Source organism: Sus scrofa, chromosome 3, assembly GCF_000003025.6.
Source record: "Sus scrofa isolate TJ Tabasco breed Duroc chromosome 3, Sscrofa11.1, whole genome shotgun sequence".
Taxonomy (NCBI): Eukaryota; Metazoa; Chordata; class Mammalia; order Artiodactyla; family Suidae; genus Sus; species Sus scrofa.
The window spans coordinates 122,871,746-122,890,726 of record NC_010445.4 but is presented as its reverse complement, the minus strand read 5'-3'; the positions used below and the strand labels follow the sequence as shown (position 1 = coordinate 122,890,726).

Below are 18,981 nucleotides of genomic sequence, written 5' to 3'. Positions count from 1 at the left end.
AGTACATCACTAGCTAGTCAGCCCTAGCCAAAGAAGACCATGAGAGCAGGACCTACGAAACGTCAAAGAAGAATGTTTGTCTCTTTCCAATAGCCCAGCCCTCCTTTCAAGAAGAACTTTGAGGCGGAGAGGGGGGCATTCATCCCTGTCCCCACTCTAGGTTCCTGAGCTGGGTTAGGAGGGGCCAAATGATTCATTTGGGTGAAAGAAAGAACCTTTAATTTACTCTCAGATGCACATTTATAGTACCAAAAAGGGTGTTTTAATAAAACAGAACTTGCTCTTAAAATCAAGAGTGGCCATAAAGGATGGATCTACTTGAATTGTCGCTAATGAGCTGGAAATACATCTGGAAAAAAATAAAACTTTTTCCTACAGACTGGGCAACAATGGGTTAACTACTGAGTGTACACCACCTCCCCACCCCCATAGGCTTTCCAGACCTATTTAGGAAGTCAAAGCAAGATTTAACTAAAGGACTTCACCGGAATCCTTTGTGACCTTTCCTTTTTTTATAGCCATAAGTCTTAGCATCACAAACAATCTAATGGCAGAATGGTGGCAGGGAAGAAAAAATTGCAAAGTGGGAAAAACAGTTGATATTTAAAACTTTTTCTTCTAAATGGGAATATCAGTCTAGACGCTCGTTAGGACTTTTTCTTTTAATTCTAGCATTCTATTCATGCTACTGCTGTCACTTATTTAGAAGTGAGAGGTGGTAAAAGCATTCTTTTTTCTTGGAGTATCTTTATCTTTGGTTCTTCTTTTTTAAAATCCAACTAGCAAATTGATCCCAGATTAGTTCACCTGGTACAGTTTGCCAAGAGCCTGGTTTAATGTCTCTGCCTCTTTAGCCCACTCCACTAGCCCCAGACATATATCTTTTGCTCCTTAAATAATTGCAGTAATGTTTTAACAAGTCTCCCTGCCCCATTACCACATCTGTTCCCTCTAGAACATTCGCCATATCTCTGCCAGAGAAATGTTCAGAAATAATAGGATCCTTTATGCATACATTTAAAACCCATCAATTGCAAGATAAAATATCTACTTTCTATTCTAACACAGTCTCCATGTTCAAGCCCTTGTCTAACCCTTGATTTTCATTTATATCTTTCCTCATCCACATTGAACTTTTTTTTCTTCTTTTCTGAAAAGGCCATAGATTGTGCTCTTTCTCTTAATGGAGGACCTAAGCTCTCTGCCGTGCCATTTCCTGTCTCAACCCCCATCCCCAAAACCCACACCCCACCTCTTTGCTCCTCTGGTGTGTCCATACCTTGCAGACCTCAAGTCTTTCTTCAAGACCACACCTTTGCAAATCTTTAAGCAGGGCTGTTTATCCTCCTGCCCCTGCATCCTTCGCTTACTTCCACCACAGTGCTCTACGAGCGTTATCTCTTTGTGTAGCTCTCTTCCACTAACCCTTGCACATGAAGGGTACATGCAGAATTTTCTTCATGACTTTAGTCTCTCCGGTCTGGCACAGTGCCAGGAAGATAGTGAGGGCACAACTGATAGGAGAATGACAGAATAAAAGTAGTTGTAGGTCTTTTACAGATCCTGTCTTTTTTCAGATATACTCAACAAAGCAGTTTATAGCTGACCATCATTACTTGAAAGAATAAGGGTGTTATGTATCCTTCGACAAAGAACATGCTTCATTTTGGAGGTTCTTCAGCATTTTGAGCCGCCATTGTTTGCTTAGTGAGTTCCGTCAGTCTTCTAAAGCAAAGAAAGCACCTTATGAAATGAGGCCAGATTCAAAGAAATCTGTCTCACGGCCAGAAAGAATTTAAATAAAGTAATTTTAAAAATACAAATCAGTTGCTTCTGTCTCCTGGCTATTTATTGTCTGTCCTTTGTTCTTGGAGTTGCTCTGGGCAGGCTCAGAGAACTGATGTGAGTTACAAGAAGGCAGCAGAGTTCACTTTTTTGCCACAGCTGTCTTCAAGAACAGCTTGTACAGCTGTGCCTCTTCCTCCAAAGCCTGTTTGGAATCCATCCTCATACCCAAGAAGCTTCCAGAAGAGGAGGTACAGCTCCCACTTTGGGGGGGATTGTGTTGGAAAGTTACCTCTGCACCTGAGGACCCAGAAAGTAGTCAAGACATGCCAGGCTGCAGCTTCTGAGACCTGGAATGAGGGGCTGACTGCTATGCTGGTGAGCCAGAAGGCTTGCTAGAGCCAAAGAGAAAAAGGAAGGTCCTATGTGGGAGTGGAAGCAGTCAGGCAACCTAGGGAATCCACTCCAAGGCCATATTTTGATGCTGATGCTGATCGTAGTGTTAGAAGCAGCTCACAGAACTCTGCAGAGTGAATCCCTTCATGCTGCCTTACTCCAGTTTCCAACTTTTCACATCTGCCGAGAAGAGCACAGCGTGGCTCTTTCTCCTTGGTACCTTGCTGATTTGGTCTCTGGCAAGTTTAAATCTGGTTTTTCATCTCTTCATTTCCTCTCCCAGAACACGGCTTTACCAAAATTGACTTTTGCTGACTAACAATTCTCTAAGGCCTGATTTCACTATTATCTAAATAAGAACACTTGGTCTGATTCATCCTGGGAGTCAGGCTGTAACTATGCCTTCAGAAAAACTGACATTTATTCTGAGCTGATGGAAGTGGGAATTTGGCCTTGCCTTTCCTCCTGCCATCGGTGTTAGCTTCAATCCCTGATTTACAAATGTTTTGGGTCTTGTCAGGCTCTGCTCTGGATATTTGGCCCTTCCAACTGGCAGCAACTCCTCCTTGGAGGCAGTGTTTTTAAAATGTCACATGTATATATTTATATATGACATCTGTTTCCCCACCTCACCCAAAGAAGACTGATTACCTTTCCTGAACCAGAAACTGCTGGTTTTGATGCAATTTGATTATGTAGAGTATATGCCATCCTTGGAGGGGGATTACAGCAGGGATGGATGGCCTTAGAAGTTCTCGTCACAGTAAAGGCGGCAAGACAGGAACACATAATCCCCAGAAGACATTCAGAGGGTGGCCACAGAGGAGGGGAAGGCAGAGCATGCAAAGAGCTTCCATCAACATTCCGTGAAGCCACTGTTTTGATTCTATAGCATGTGCTCCCGGAGACTTCAAACCCAGGCTTTTTCCCCCTTATTTATAAAGAAATAAGAAGAGTTCCCATTGTAGTGCAGTGGTAATGAACCCAACTAGTATCCATGAAGATGCGGATTCGATCCCTGGCCTCTTTCAGTGAGTTAAGTATCTGGTGTTGCCATGAGCTGTGGTGTAGGTCACAGACATGGCTCAGATTCTCTTTTGCTGTAGCTGTGGTGTAGGCCAGCAGCTGCAGCTCTGATTTAACCCTTAGCCTGGGAACCTCCATGTGCCACAGGTGCAACCCTAAAAAAGAATATAAGAATACCCAAAGCTCCAGAGAAGGAGGAAAGGAAACAGTAAATTCCCCTATCAATAGCTGTTCTATTCATATTTTAGGGCTGTTCTAAGAAATTACCATAAACGGGGTGAGGGAGTCAGGGGGAGTGTTCTTTAAACAGCAGAACTTGATTCCTTCCCAGTTCTGGCAGCCAGAAGACCAAAATCAAGTAGTCAGCAAGCCCGCAGGGCCTGCTCCCATGGGGACTCTGGGTAGAGCACGTCCATGCCTCTTCCTGGGTTCTGACAGAAGCCAGCAGTCCTTGGCATCCCCTGGCCTGCAGCCACAGTGCTGCAAGCTCTGCTTTTGTCTTTGCGTGATGCTCTTCCTGGGCGTCTGTCTTCCATGATCTGCTCTCCTCTTATAAAGTTAGAGATCAGATTAGCTTAAGGGCTACTTTACTCCAGTATGACCTCATCTTAACTACTCCTGCAATGACCTTATTTCCGAATAAGGTTACTATCTGAGCTTCTGGTGGTTAGAACCCAACATACCACTTGTGAACCCACAGTTCAACCCATAATAACTACCTAGTACTTTTGAGAGGTCTGGCTTATAAAAATCAAAGAATCACGTGTCAGGGCCTTAAGAGATCACCAAATCCACATCTCCTCCGACCCACCTTGTGGAACTCAAGCTGCAGCATTTCAGCTCAAACACAAAACCTGAAGCTGACGCTCGTGACAGGCCTGGTTCTCTTCCGATAACGAACCAAACTGCCCGAGCAAGCTCTCCTTTTCTCAGTAAAAGGATGGCTTTCTTAAGCAGGCCCTTGTCAGGAATGAGGAGAATTCCAGAGGGCTAATCAGTAAAACCACACCACCTTTTCCCTTACCCGATGGCGATACAAAAAAGCAGCCAACTTCCACCGGGGTTGGCTCTCCAACAGGAAGTCGTTCAGCTGTGCTAGCAGAGTTTCTTATCTCAAATTCTTCGTCTTTACCTCCCTCTGAGTCTGGATATTTTTCCTCTGACCCACACTAGCACAACACACCTCTCCTACAGTGGTCCACTCCCAGGCATCTGCAGAGAGTGGGCGTCCATCTCAGGCTGGGAGGCGTCTTCTCAAAGGTGCAGTGCTTCTGTAGGCTCCCAGTTTTGTTGGAGAAGCAGCATGGAATAGATGAACAGTCCTCAGAAATAGACTGTCACCACAATGCAGAGTCACCCAGAGAGAGAGAGATGCTAGTTCCAGTTGCTGGGGCTCAGCTCTAGAGATACTGTAAGTCATTTCATTTGGTTCCAGGTGTTCTAGTGGCCACATTTTGAGAAACATTTGAACAGAGAAAAGACTCTGAATGAATTTAAATGAATTTGGAATTAAGTACTAACAAGCTATGTGAGTGTGGACAGTAATAAAGCTCTCTAAGCTTTAGCTATTTTTTCCCCCTTAATCTGGAAAAGTGATGACTGACACATAATATGTGAGTGAATTTTTAGTATTATAGAGATTTCAGTATATCCCAGGTAATCCTTCAGTCTCACAGTGTTGTAGGGGGGAAAGGGGTCTTGCCCTTCCTCTTTAGAGGCACCCTCCTTCTTGCCCTCAAGTCCCTCTGGGAATCCTGGGTCTACCTTGGAGATCTCTGCTGTGGTACCATGTCAGGAGCCTTCCCCCATCAATTAGCTTTGCCTTCAGTTGGCTTGGGCAAAAATTCCTACTGATGCCATCAGACCAGCTGCAAGGATCAGCCTCTGGCCTACCTGGCACTCTTGGTCAAGTGTAAATCCCTGATGTCAATTGGGCATCTGTTCTCTCCACTGACTCTGCCATAAAGCCACTCCAGGCTATTGATATTCACCCTGCAGGGGCTGCTCTCTATCCTGCTGTGGCTCCCAGATCCCTACTCTCCTCGCCAAATTTTAGTAGACTTTGCTTCAAAGCTGCTGTCCACTGTGGTTACTTGTTGGAATCCCAGTATTTGATCCCTGGATGCTTTCAAACTGCTCTTATAGATAGGACATCCCCTTTTTATAGCATTGGTCTGCCCTCCTTGGGGAGTCCCATGCAAAGTCTGGCTTGGGCCCCAAGAATTATGGTTCTCCTTAGTCTCTGAGTGACCATGTTTTCCTGTGTGGTCAAGCCACTCAAGGTGGCTCTTGTCTTGCTCTCTGCACATCCCTTCTGCTGGACCATTGCTTGACCAGTACCTGCCTGAACTTCACCCTAATCCCCTGACTGACCTTCCTACCTACTTGCCCCAGGTCCCCGCTAATGATTGTTCTAATCAAAGGGGAGGTGAGGGCATGCCCATCTGCTGGTTTCCCTGGTAACTAATGAGCCAACCTGATGCTAATTCTCCCTTTGACCAGTAACCTCCCCTGTCCTCAGGAGTGAATTCTGACGCCACAACCCATCTGCTTCACAAGGTGGAGTGTTGCTCCAGGCCCTTGCTTTAGACACCTAAGCTCCCCCATCCATTAAACCACTGATGTCTCTGTTGCTGATTCCAGGCTCCTTCTCCATCTTAAAACTGGGCAAGTGCAGACCTTGTACACCTGTGGGCTGCAGCCCAGCATCTCCTTCTCTAGGATAAGGAGCCGCTCCCATGGAACAGGATGGAACAGGTTTGTGAACCAGAAGCATTACTTCCCTTCAGCTCTCAGATCTGGGTGCTGAGCTTGGCTAACAGGGCCAGGTTATTTCTGCTCCACAGTTCATTTCTCCTCCGAGGTCACACACGTCACCCCCATGGCTCAATACTGTGAGGGCCTCTCCTCAGGGACATTTACTTGACTTCCCTTTCTTGCCAAGTCAGGCCAAGGACTCAGATTTTCTTCTTTTGGCTGTTTCCAGGGCAGGTGAAAGTTCCAAGGCCAGGGATCAAACTTGTGCCACAGCAGCAGACCTGATGCAGTGACAACACTGGATCCTTAACCTGCTGCAAGGGAACTTCAGATTTTCTTCTTTAAAGAGCTACACAAGCAGGAACTTGTGTGATTCCCAGGAAGAAAGGCATTTGAGAGACCCTGGTAGAGGATTCTGTAGTTCAGTGCTTCTCCAACTTGACCATCGTCAAAATGACCTTGAAGGCATGACCGGATAGGTGAGTGGGCCCTGCTCCCTGAGTTCCAGATTTTGTCCAAGTGGGGCCTGAGAATATGAATTTCTAAGCTATCGCAGGAACTCCACACTATCGCGGGAACTCTCCAGGCCTATCAGATCCTTTACCAGAAGCTCCACCCCCCACCCCACCCCACCCATCCCCACTGATTAAAAACTCGCAGCTGCGCCTGGGTGCATTCTTGCCCCAGTCAGGAGCTTGGTGTTCTCTGCTCCAAGATTTAGAGAAGAACCAGGAGCATGCTAGTTTTCAAATCTGCCTCTGCTGCTACCAGGTTGAGTGACGACAGGTAAATTAACTTACCGGCTTCAGGATACTTATAAACTAGAGTTGGGATGCAGGGAACATCTCTCAGAGGGATTTAAAGAACAAAAATGGGAGAGTATGTGTGAAAATGCCTCCCAGGAAGCAGCTTTCAATAGTGGGTGCTAGGTGAGTTAAGGATTGGTAATTGCAGTTTTTCATCCGAAAGACTGGTCCTGAACTAAGTCTACAGCCAGGAGACAAGGGAAGGTAGATTTCACTGACACTGTCAATGAAAATGTGTTCATGTTGCTCAAAATACATACTAAGTGCGTAAAATACATTCAGATCTGAAAAGCACTTAGCAACATGCCTAAGCACTAATTTCTCCATCTTTTTAGTGATGTCGACTAATGGATAAATGGTTAAAACCTTTTGTATTGTTTACTTGCTCTGGTCTTCTGCATAGCACACTCCTGCCAAGCAGTTTTGAGCAGGAAAGGTTCAGGTGCTTTTAATCAAAGCTTATAATTCATTTGCCTAAGGAGAAAAATGTGTTTTGGTCTTGAAAGCTGGATTATAAATCCTGGAGTGGGCGGGAGGGAATTTTTCCCATGGAAACTGCATTTTTTTAAAAAAACAATGAAGCTGAAGTGAGTCACGATAGTGATGATGATTTTGGAAGAGTAAAGACATCAAGACTGGCATTGACATTGGTCATAAGAATGACAGCAGAAGGCAAGGGGGAAAAACACATGGTTTGGGCTGGAAACAATCTGAGTTTGATTTTTGGTTTTGCTACTGGCTGGTTGTGCAAAACTTGCTAAGTGATTTCATCTTCCTGAACGTTGGTGTTATGTGAAGATTGAGATTCCATTTAAATGGTTCGTACTTGATGTTTCACACAAACCACCGTCATGTTGTAGATGCTGTGAATAGTGGAGATTAGGATCAAAAACGCTGATGGGTAAAACCAACTAACTAAAGCCATCCAGCTTTAAGTACTGGCTGTAGGAAATTGTAATTGCCCTGATGTCTCAAAGTCTGGCAAATTATAAAGTACTCCATTGAAGTGAATTCATTCAGTGAGGCAAAAGGAAAGATCATTCTAGATTGAATATTGGATGCAGGTGCTGTTAGACTTTAAACAAGGCCCCATTATATTAGTGTGGCTCCACATGAATCTGAAAAAGAACCTTAAGAACAAGCAATCACAAATAACCAACGAGGCTTTCCCAAATAAGACAGCTACTTAAGCTCTAACCAGTCAGATGATCTATTTGCTCTGCTTTTGTATCTTCTCCATAAAAACCTTGCCCCTGGCGCCTGTTAATGTAGCACTTCTAACCGCTTTTGGTTTGCCATTGTCTGATTTGAATCACCGTATGCTCAGGGAAACTCCTTCGGTGGGATGCAATAAGAGGCACAGAGAGGGCCTGGGGATTTTGGTATATTAGATTGGCACATTGAAGACATTTGATGTAACTTCCCAAGACATGAACCTAACATCACATTATCCTGTCAGGAAGGTATTTTTCTCTCCCCTTCTAAGGTCTTCTGGCTGGTTTAAGAATTAAATTTACATCCAATTAATAGAAAATCAAACAAAAGTTTAATAACGTGTACAGGGGGGAGACCCAGAAAAACTGAGTAACTTTCCAAAATGTCTGAAACCCTCACCCTAATACTGTCTTTGGCTAAAAACAGAAGACGTTGGGGGTTTGGTTTGGGACTTCAAAGGGGAGGAAGGCAATGGACCTGGAGATGGAAAAGCAAATGTTGGGTTAAATGTGTGCTGGGCCAGGCAGAGACAGTGTGTGCTGGGACACAGAGAAAGTTAGACTTTGCTAGGTTCCTTGCTGTCTACACACCTGCCTCGAACTGGTCCCCCATTCGCAGTCCAAGGGACAGCCAAAGTTTCTTCCTGAGTCTTTTGGGCCTTGACTGTTCTCAGCTTAGGATAATTGGCATGCCCAGGAGACAGGTGGGGGTGGCACGTTTTGCTCCTCTACAGTGTCATGTGTATGCAATATAGGCTCACAGCATAGGCTAATGAGGAAAAGAATTCTCAGTTCTTAAAGTGTTCATGCCTGCTTTCCCTTCTTTCTACATCATAATCCTTCATCAGTTTAAGTAAAAATGTCTTATGCAACTATAGTCCAGTCATGGTGCTGGATGCTAGGAATAAAATGATGAATAAGCCTAGAGTTTTCTTGGAGAGAGAAAAAATGTCTAGTGGAGGAAACAAACATACAAAGAGTTAAGTCATATGCAAAAGCATTTAGATGAAAAAGCATAGGTAAATGTATAGAGGCTTACGGATAAAAAAGACCTCAAAAGAGGACATTGTCCCTTAATCAAATTGTATAGACCAAGTAGAATTTGCCAGCTGAATTAGTGAAACAGTATTCCTGGGAATGCTCATGATGGAGCAAAAAGGCTTGAAGACAGAAAGCTTTAAATTTTGTTTAGAATATCAGGTGACTGTGTGAGAAATAAAGCTTGAGGCTGAAAATCTAATTTGATTAGATCTTGAGCTCGCATGTGTCTCTTTTAGAGCCGAACCCACGGCATTTAGAGGTTCCCAGGCTAGGGGTGGAATTGGAGCTTACAGCTGCTGGCCTACACCACAGCCACAGTAACCTGGGATCTGAGCTGCGTCTGCGACTTACACCATAGCTCACGGCCCTGCCGGATCCCTGACCCACTGAGCAAGGAGGCCAAGGCTGCAATCTGTGTCCTCATGGATACTGGTTGGATTTGTTTCTGTTGCGCCGCAATGGGAATGCCTCACTTGTGCCTTGTGATAAGACACACCTGTGGGCCAGGGAAGCACTTTACGCAGGTGTCTGGTTAGCGATTAACACTTGACACCTCCTTCCTTGTTCTGAGGCTGGAGCTCAGGCCCAGTCCTTAGGCCTCGGACAGCAAGAAGCTCTCTGGCTTTTCCTTCCTCTTCACCGTTTTCCCTAACTTGTCGGCTGAACCTCACCTTTGAGAATTTCTCTGGTTCCTGATGTACACAGGGATTGATCAGAGGAAAGCACTGGAAGAAAGCCTACTACACAGAAGTTTTCTGAAAAGCTGGAGGAAATAGGCTGTTGGGGTCCTAATAAAGGCAACAGCAGTAGGAAAGAGATAAGAGGGGTGAGCTGGAGAATATTCAGGAAACACAACTGATTGCAGTTGTAACTGGCTGTGGCTCCTAAGGATGATGGAGATACATGACTTGTTTGCCTGGGTGAAAATGATGACACTAAGACAAGGAATATACCTAATTTATTTTTCCTAATTGTTATTTGTTAGTCTTCTCAGGGAGACTTGTCCTCATCTGTTTTCCCTTAAGTCCCTGAAACCAGTGAATGGAGGGGAAAAAAATTGTAGCCACACTCTGCATGAATCTGGCTACATACAAGGCAGTGTTGTGGTCTGTGCATGCATGTGGAAAAAGCATTTTCCAGCATAGCTAGGTGAAGAGAAAGAAGAGTTGGAGATGAGAGATGCTGTTAACACAGTCAGGGAGAGCAGACCCCGAGCTCGCTCGTGTCTCTTTTTCTGTTTTTATAACCCAGGGAGAGGAGAAATTCCAGGATATGCCTGCTGACCTGCTGATTACTTGGAGAAAGAGGGGTCTTATGATACACTTGCTGGTTGGCTGGGGGCGTATGAGGCCCTATAGGGGCCTGGCAAGGAGTGGGCCAGGGACCTTTCCCAGTAGGGGGCAGGAAGGAGGTTGCTCAAGGTGGGGGAGGGGACATTACAATTACAGTGAGGTGGGTGGGGTGAAGATCAGGGTCTGGTAATTCCTAGTTTGTCCAGAGGCTTTGAATTCTCTCGTTGGAGGAGCCTTGATGTCCAATAAGGCAGGACTTCAAAGGATGCACCTGACCCTCTAACAAAGCTGCCTCCTTTCACTCGGTGCACTTGAGCAGGTGAGCAGGATGCCTGGTAAAGTGGGAGGCAGCAGTTGGATTTTGCCTCCCAACTTATCCTGGCAATAACTCACCTGCTGCCACCACTGGCAAGCCAGGGCTGCGATTGTCTTTATAATTACGTTTACTCAATCAGTGGAGGAGGTCCTGTGGTCAAGTGAGTGTGACTGCCAAGCTCCCTGCCTTGGGCCCCTTTACCTGTGAGGTGGATGGAGTGGCTCTCAGGTACCCTTACAAACCAGTTATAAATTATATTTCACTGAGCTAAGGTCAAAGGCATGGAAAGAATAGAAAGTGACAACATTCAGGATTTATATAGCCCCTCTTCTACAAGGAGACCAAGTACTTCAAATATATGATCTAATTTGCCCTTCTCAGATGCCTGGGAAATGGAGGGCAGTGTGGGAGGCAGTGATTAGAGGCAGGTATGAAGGCTGTAGTTAACAGCCTTGAGTTATCAATAAGGCAGTGTGGTTTCCTTCTCTCTCATTTTTTTTCTTGAGCTTTTTTTTTTTTTTTTGAGAAGCTGAAGCTGACCGACTTTTTATTTCCCTTCTTCAGTTTGAAGTAGCTAAGCATGATGGTGAGAATAATTCCCCGTTTAGTGGGGTGCCTTTGATTCAGTTCCTTGAGGGAGAAGCATGCTGATGTGATACCAAAATGTGCATTAATTATTAGGCTAAATAAACAAAACTGTGCCATGGAGAAACCTATGATGTTATTTCTGAAAAGAAAAATAAATATTGAAGATAAATAATTATGGCTGGAATAAGTTCTCAAGATTGATTTTTTTTTTTTTTTTTTCCACGCATTCTCATTCTTTCGCTTGCTATGTGAAACTCTCTCTAGTGAATGAGATTTCTATTCCATGCTTCTCCAAAGGCAGGGGGAGGTTTTAAGTGAAGCTCAGCTGGTGGTACCTGTCTGACTCATCACACCCACCCGAAGTTGGTGGGAACTCTGCCCTTATCCTGTGTTTCCTGACTTTCTATCTGGGTCTCTTTCTATGCATTTGTATGAGGCTATTTCCACCTTACCTGAATCTGGCTTCTGTTGCCATTTCCCATATGAAGAAAAGGAAGTTGATAATGGTAGGAATGAATACCGCAAAGGAGACCACTAAAAGGATTAGAGGAATCAGGCAGGAGAAGAGATTACAGTCATTTAATCTGTTACCTGGAGCTTTGCGCAAAGGAGACAAAAAGAGGGTGACTATTTACAAATTGTACGGGACATTAAAGGGAGGATTTGGGGAGCCCAGACCTGGCAGTGGGTTAAATGAGTCTAGTCAGGACTTGGGCTTTCAGAAAAACCACCCCAGGGAAGAGTAGGCTGAAGACAAGGCAAGCATTTTAGCAGCAATAACCAAAAGAAGAGCGGGATCTTGAGGGACCCTAGAGACTTGCTAGTTAACTTCGCAACCTGTGCGCGATTGTCATGTGAAAAACCCTAGGAACAAAGATGAGATGCATGGAGTGACCTGTCCCAGGGAAGATTATAAACCTACTAGTGCCAGGAGGGAACGTAGTTCTCCTTGTAGTTTTTGGTACCCAGCTGATGGAGGTCAAAGTGGAGACATTGGCAGGTAGTGCCTTTTGTGTTGTTAGGACTGCGTTAATGGAGACGGGTATTCTGGAAGCTCGATCCTGCATGCGGGTAGAGAGTTTGCTCAGAGCCCTAGCATTTTCAGAGACAGACTTAACATAATAGGCTGGTGTATTTTATTTAATAAACCTCCTAATCTATTCTAAATTTCCATCATGTTCTTAAGTCACAATGTAATATAAATAGAACATGTGGCATGCTATTAATGCCTAGCAATGGATATGTATGTGACTAAGGTATTTCCTCTCTGGGATATCTAAATCTCCTGAAATGGACTTAATTTTATTTTAAAGATAGAGTTAAATGTCAATTAGCTGCATAAAATGCTGCAAGCACAAGAAACCTGGGGGCGTCACCTGGAGCAGAGTCATCAATATGCAGATAAAGCTCAGAGTTCACCTTCTACTCAAGGCTACACAGGAGGCAAAGCTGAGTCTGGGTAGCACTCTTTTCTCCAAATCATAGTGCCTTTTTCTGCTTCACTTGTTCCAGCAGGGGCTTCCCTTGCTTGACAGACCCCAGGGGAATTAATAACTTATAAAAAACGCTGTTTTAGTTAACCACCGTAGTTTTCTATTTTGGAACGATCATTCTTTTCATCTTTATTAGTTCTTAGTAAAAATTGTAATTTTCAGTTTGAAATGAAACTACCCAGTTATATCTACAGTCCTGTTGATGTAATTGTTCAGTAGTAGTGTGATTCCTGTAGAAATACGAAGCTGTCCTTAGTACATGGATGCAAAAGATAGAGCAGGAACAGAAAGCATTCCCTGGAGTGAGTTGCACTGATAAGAGAGCTCTACTGAATAGTACATCTTTTGGAAGAAACAATGAGAATCCAACTGAACAGTGTACAAAAGTAAATGTAACCCTACCTAGTCTTTTTTTGAAATTACACAAAACCATGCTTTTTGACAAATGCACAGATAATTTAAAAACATTTCTAAATCATACCTCCAGTGAAACAGTTTAAACAAGTAATAACATTTAATGAAATGAATTAAACTATAATCTGATGGTGTATAACTCCAGTTGGAATTAAACTATGGGTATCAGAATGTTTTCTAACACAAGCTGAACTGATTTAATGTAGGAGAATAAAAGGGTTTTAGAACTTGATCTTATAACACAAAATTATAAGAAGCAAAGCAATTACCAAATAAAGAGTGTAGCCTGTTGGAAGAATAGTTGGATTTGGGCTGGGACAAATTACCTCTAAAATGTAAAGTTATTAAGAAAAAAGCAGAACAGGTAGATGAAATACATTCTTCCATAAGACACATGTAAACACAAAATAAAAACACCAACAGAGAAAAGTATGCCTGAAAGTTTTCCTTCTTAACATTCAGTATTTAAACTCATGATGTGCGTTTTTTAGAGATGTGCCAAACAGAGCAAGGGTGGTCTTATTCTTCGGTTTTCTAAGAGGAATTTCTTACTGGTGGACTTAGTTTGGGCGACCAAGAGCTGGTGATCCTGTAGTATGTGGATAGTGGGTTTTTTTTTTTTTTTTTTTTTTTTAACTAAAGGCTTTATGGTCAATTAAAAATTAGTGTAGAAAAACTTCATGCTTGGAAATGAGCTCCGTGCAGTCTGTGTTCACACAGATCTATGATATTCCCATAATGCATAAGAATGTCTCTGATGGGGTTATCACAGCCTCCAAAGTAGGGTTTTGGTGAAACATTTTGCCAATCTCAAATGTTTGGTGAGCCTTCCTCTGCTTTGATTTTAATGTTCTTTTGTTGCTGGACTTTGTTGTTGACTGGTCTATTTCTATGACCTACATTAACCTCCATATAGGACCTTATTCATGATATTGATATGGACTGTGAAAGCTTTTGTGCTCCAACTGCAAAGGCTCACACTGTAATGTTTTTATTTAAGTTCGAGTGTTTTTTCTTCTAACTTTATTGAGATATAAGTGACATGCTGCACTGTATATGATTAAGGTTCACAGCATAATGACTTACATACATCATGAAATGATAATCCCAATAAGTTGAACGAACATCCCATTATCTCATGTAGGTACAATACGAAAGAAGTAGGACCAAAAATTCCTTATGGTGAGAACCCTTAGGATTTACTCTCTTTACAACTTTCATATATAACATACAGAAGCGTTAATTATATTTCTCGTGTTTTACGTTACATCCCTAGTATTTACTTTTCTTATAACTCAAAGCTTGTATCCTTTAACTGCCTTCATCCAAGGCTCAAACTTAAAGTTTTCCTGTAACAGCTTACTTATATGTGCAGTCTAAAAACAGCAAGCTTGGCGTTGCCATCGCGGCTCAGTGGTAATGAACCTGACTAGGATCCAAGGTGGGTTCGATCCTGCCTTTGATCAGTGGGTTAAGGATCTGGGGTTGCCGTGAGCTGTGGTGGAGGTCGCAGACTCAGCTCAGGCTGGCAGCTGCAGCTCCTATTCGACCCCTTGCCTGGGAATTTCCATATACCGTGGGTGCAGCCCTAAAAAAAGAGGAGAGTTCATAGAAACACCGAGGAATGGTAGTTGTCAGGGGCTGAGAGGTGGGATCAATGGGTAGATGGTGGTAAAAGGGTACTAACGTCAAGCTATAAAATGAATAAGTTCTAGGGATCTAGTGTCACAGCATGGTGACTACAGTTAAAAATATTCCATACTTGAAAATTAGAAGAAAATAGTAGATCTTAATGTTCTCAACACAAAAATGGTAATTATACGGAGTGATGGATGGATGTGTTAACTAACCTTGTGATAATTTCACAATATGTATGTTTGTCCTATGACATGGTAAACTTTAAATTTACATCATGTTATATGTCAGTTATAGCTCAAAGCTGGGTAAAAAAGAGACAAAAGTTTTTTGCAACTACATGTTGACTGCTCTGGATAGTTGATTTTACCACCCTTCACACCGATGCAAATACAGAAAATAACAGGGCTTATCTCTTTCGGTGGGCTTCTATGCTTGTGGCATAAGAGCCCACCTTTCAGTACCATTCTGATGAAAAGACATTTATAAAACTTCTCAATTTAGGTAGGAGGAAATGACTTACTGGCTTAATGTCAGTGTTATATGGGTCACTTTGTTTATCCCATAAAAAAATAACAATGACTTTATCTAGTATGTTCCAAATACTGCTACGTGTTTGGTATATCAAATTGGTCTTGAAATAGCAGAAATTCAATAAACATTTGCTGAGATCATGAATAATAAGCACCTCTTAACAACTAGTGACAACCATCTAAATGAGTAGCTATCAGCCTCCTTTTCAACATGAAGAGAAGCATCAGGAGTAGATAGACAAATTATTCCAGTTTATAGCCATAGAAAATTATAGCAACACAATGAAACATGCTCTTTAAAATATTTTTAACTACTTGTTGTGGTTAAGTTATTTATATTTCCTAACCACTAGTAGTCCTGATTTTGAGCAGACACTGGCCATTTATCAAGATTGAATGGTAGCAAATTGCCATTTGAAATCTTTGAACACTTCCCTTAAAAGTAATCAGAAATGCTATGAAACTGTCTCTGTTTCTACTCCATTTAGTCAACACCCATGTAGATTACACTTAGGAAGATGTTTTTTAAAAAACAAAATAATAGCATAATACATAGGAGGGCAAATAGTTGGTAGGAGAGATTTATAAGCTATTTCTAAGTGAATCTTATTTACTCAATTCAGGGAATAGTCTAAGCAGATAAGTACCTGATTTGATAATTGATTTGTTAATTTATATATATATATATATTTAAGTCTTTTGTTATTTTCTAGTGGAAAAAAAAAGGATGAGTTAATGAAATTTGAATGCAGAAGTAATCTGTTCTGGACTTAAAGTAATAAGTGCTGCTACTTGTGCACTCCTAGGAAAATATTCTTTTTTTTTTTTTTTTTATTATTATTTTCCCACTGTACAGCAAGGGGGTCAGGTCATCCTTAGATGTATACATTGCAGTTACAGTTTTTTCCCCCACCCTTTCTTCTGTTGCGACATGAGTATCTAGACATACTTCTCAATGCTATTCAGCAGGAGGAAAATATTCTTAATGTGGATGTGTTGCAATGAGATCAGTTGGAATTTCTGGAAAGTGAAAAGCATCTTCATAGAAAAATCGAGAGTGTGCGTTATTTCAAGTAGTTCTCCTGATGGAAGGATGTTCCGTCTGCCTCATTCTCTTTGCTGGCTCCTTTCCCTCCCCCCAAAAACACTCTCTTAGCAATAGTGGACCCACAGTTGCCTACAGCTGTAAAAGCAGCCTTATATTAGCTAATCAATTATTAGAATTGATTGGTAAATAAGTGTTCTCTATAACCAGAGGGAGGAAATGAGATTCTATAGATTTCTCTCATTCCTCATTACGTTGGTAAAGTAATTTGGGGTTGAATCCTTGCTGGATATACAGCTTTGCTCATTTTGCATTTTCCTCACCTCATAGCCTTGCAGGGACAGAAGCCTCCCGTCCTATTATCCTGGTACTGATGCAGGGTTCTGACTTGAGCTCTAATGACTCTGATTACTAGTTAAGTTTCTCTTTCTCTGTCTCCTGTTTCAAAGAAGTTTTACTCTAGAAGTTGACCTCCTCACCTAAGTCTTAAATAATGGGTAGCAGATGACCAGGGAAAGAAGTGGGGGAATATAGGGAGCTGGACTGTGTCATGACTTTTGTGGGCTCCAAACATTTTTGTCTTCAGAGGCACCTTCCTGCATTGATCTCTGTCCGCATCCCTCTTTGCCTCCCCATCCTATCATATGTATCATATGAGATGGTCTAAAGGTGAAGATAACTCAGGTTCATTATACTAACTTCTTTCCTGATGATAAAGAAAACATTTTCTTGGGCCCCTAAATGTATGGTGGACGCTATGTACTGTGGCCACTATGTGTACGGAATAGGTCAGCCCTGAATGCAAAGAGCCATGAAGGCTTCTTAAAGAAGTACAACAAAGAGGAAGGCAGAGGGGAAGGGTGAAAATAATTTGAGAGTATATGGAAGATATGCCATAAAAGCCTTCTAAGGGGGTTGGTGTTTATCTAAATGTTAGCATTTGGCTAAAAATGATATTCAATAAACATTTGATGAGCTTCTTTTCAATGTCAAGTCCTATCCAAGGAACCTATATAAATGATCTCATTTAGTCTTTACAATGCCCCTGTGATTACTGATGCTTTTTTAATATACAGACGAAATAAGGGAACAGAAAAGAGGGTGAGACTCGGGTGGTGAGAATGAGGCCTGTGATCTGAATTTGATTAGGCATTCAAGATTGTTCTGATGTAGACGGCCCATGGGCCACTTAGTGAAACATTGAGTTTTGTTTGTTTCTTTGTTTTCCCGGCTCCAAGTTATTTGTATGTGATACAATATCAGTTACCTCTCCGAATCTCTGAGTCCTGGTTTCTTCAACCATAGAATGGGGGTGGGTCCCCTTCTGGGATTGCTATGATGATCATATGAGATAAGACAGACTAAAATACTGTGATTAGAAAACACTAAATGAAAGTTCTCATTTTCTTGGCTTTAAGTGTTTCATGGTCTGGATATGACATAAATATATAGTTGTAAATATACATTTAACAGCTAAATAGATAAATTTATATAATATAGATCATTAGTGATGACCTTTTTATCTACCCCTCCCTTTCTCTGCCTCTCTTTTTCTCAAGAGAGAAATCTTCCTCATATTTGCGGAAGGCTTGGACAGGCACTAAGACTACCAATCCATATTTCTTTGAGAGATCTTCCTTGATCAGACATAAAAAGGGCTTTGAGCAAGTAAACAATTGAACATGGTTTTTGGTGTCTAGTTTCGAATAAGTTTCCCATCTTAGCTCCGTGAGCCCAGTGCAATTGCTATTAATTAACCAAGGCAGAAGAATAGTAGGATTTTAACAACCCAGTATACCATACTCTTTTGGGGAAGGGAGAAATGTACATGCACAGACAGACTTTCAGGTAACTGTTATTAAATTGGCATAAGGATCTCTGACCTCTTATCACTGGAGGAATGTGACTAGAAGGTTAGATTGCCAATGATTATGGGAAAGTAATAGGGAAGAATACAATTAAGAACATGAAGACATGACAAATGTCTCATTTTTAAACACTGTTCTACTGGTCATTGTCTCAGGGAACTTTCAAAACTGTTCCCTTGAGATTGATTGGATCGAGATGCAAGACTCTTAATTATTTATCGCTTTTTAGGACTGCACCTGTGGCATATGGAGGTTCCCAGGCTAGGAGTTGAATCAGAGCTGCAGCTGCTGGCCTACACCACAGTCACAGCAATGAGAGATCTGAGCTGCCTCTGTGACCCACCCCACAGCTCATGGCAATGCCAGATCTTTCACCCACTGCGTGAGACCAGGGATCTAACCTGCATCCTCTTGAGTATTAGTCAGGTTCGTGACCATTGAACCACCATGGGAACTCCAAGATTCTATTTTAAATGCATGATATTTGTTTTTGGTTTTTTAAGAGAAGACTGATTAATCCTCCCCCAGGGACCTCCTCACAGTCCGTTAAACTTTTAAAGAACCTATCATGGAGCTTTAGAGCCTGCTGCACTCAAAGGGGAACTTTTACGAAAGCTGCTTATGCCCTGAGTTGATAGTGATGAGGTCAATAGCCCAGCATCCTGAAACTCTGGTCCCCATGTGGAAGAAGAATAAGTGCTAATTCTAAGGTTTCTGAATTTTTTCAAATAGTGTCCTTATTTATATAACTTTGACTACATTTTTGGACTAC

General features: G+C 42.2%; 1 long non-coding RNA gene across 1 annotated transcript in view; it reads left to right on the top strand.

The window, feature by feature from the left end:
* LOC110260054 overlaps nucleotides 6,642-18,981 on the top strand; it is a 104,116-nt gene continuing 91,776 nt past the window's right edge. Inside the window, exon 1 of the long non-coding RNA XR_002342841.1 lies at nucleotides 6,642-6,750. This is a non-coding gene — a long non-coding RNA (uncharacterized LOC110260054). The remainder of the gene's footprint in view (nucleotides 6,751-18,981) is intronic.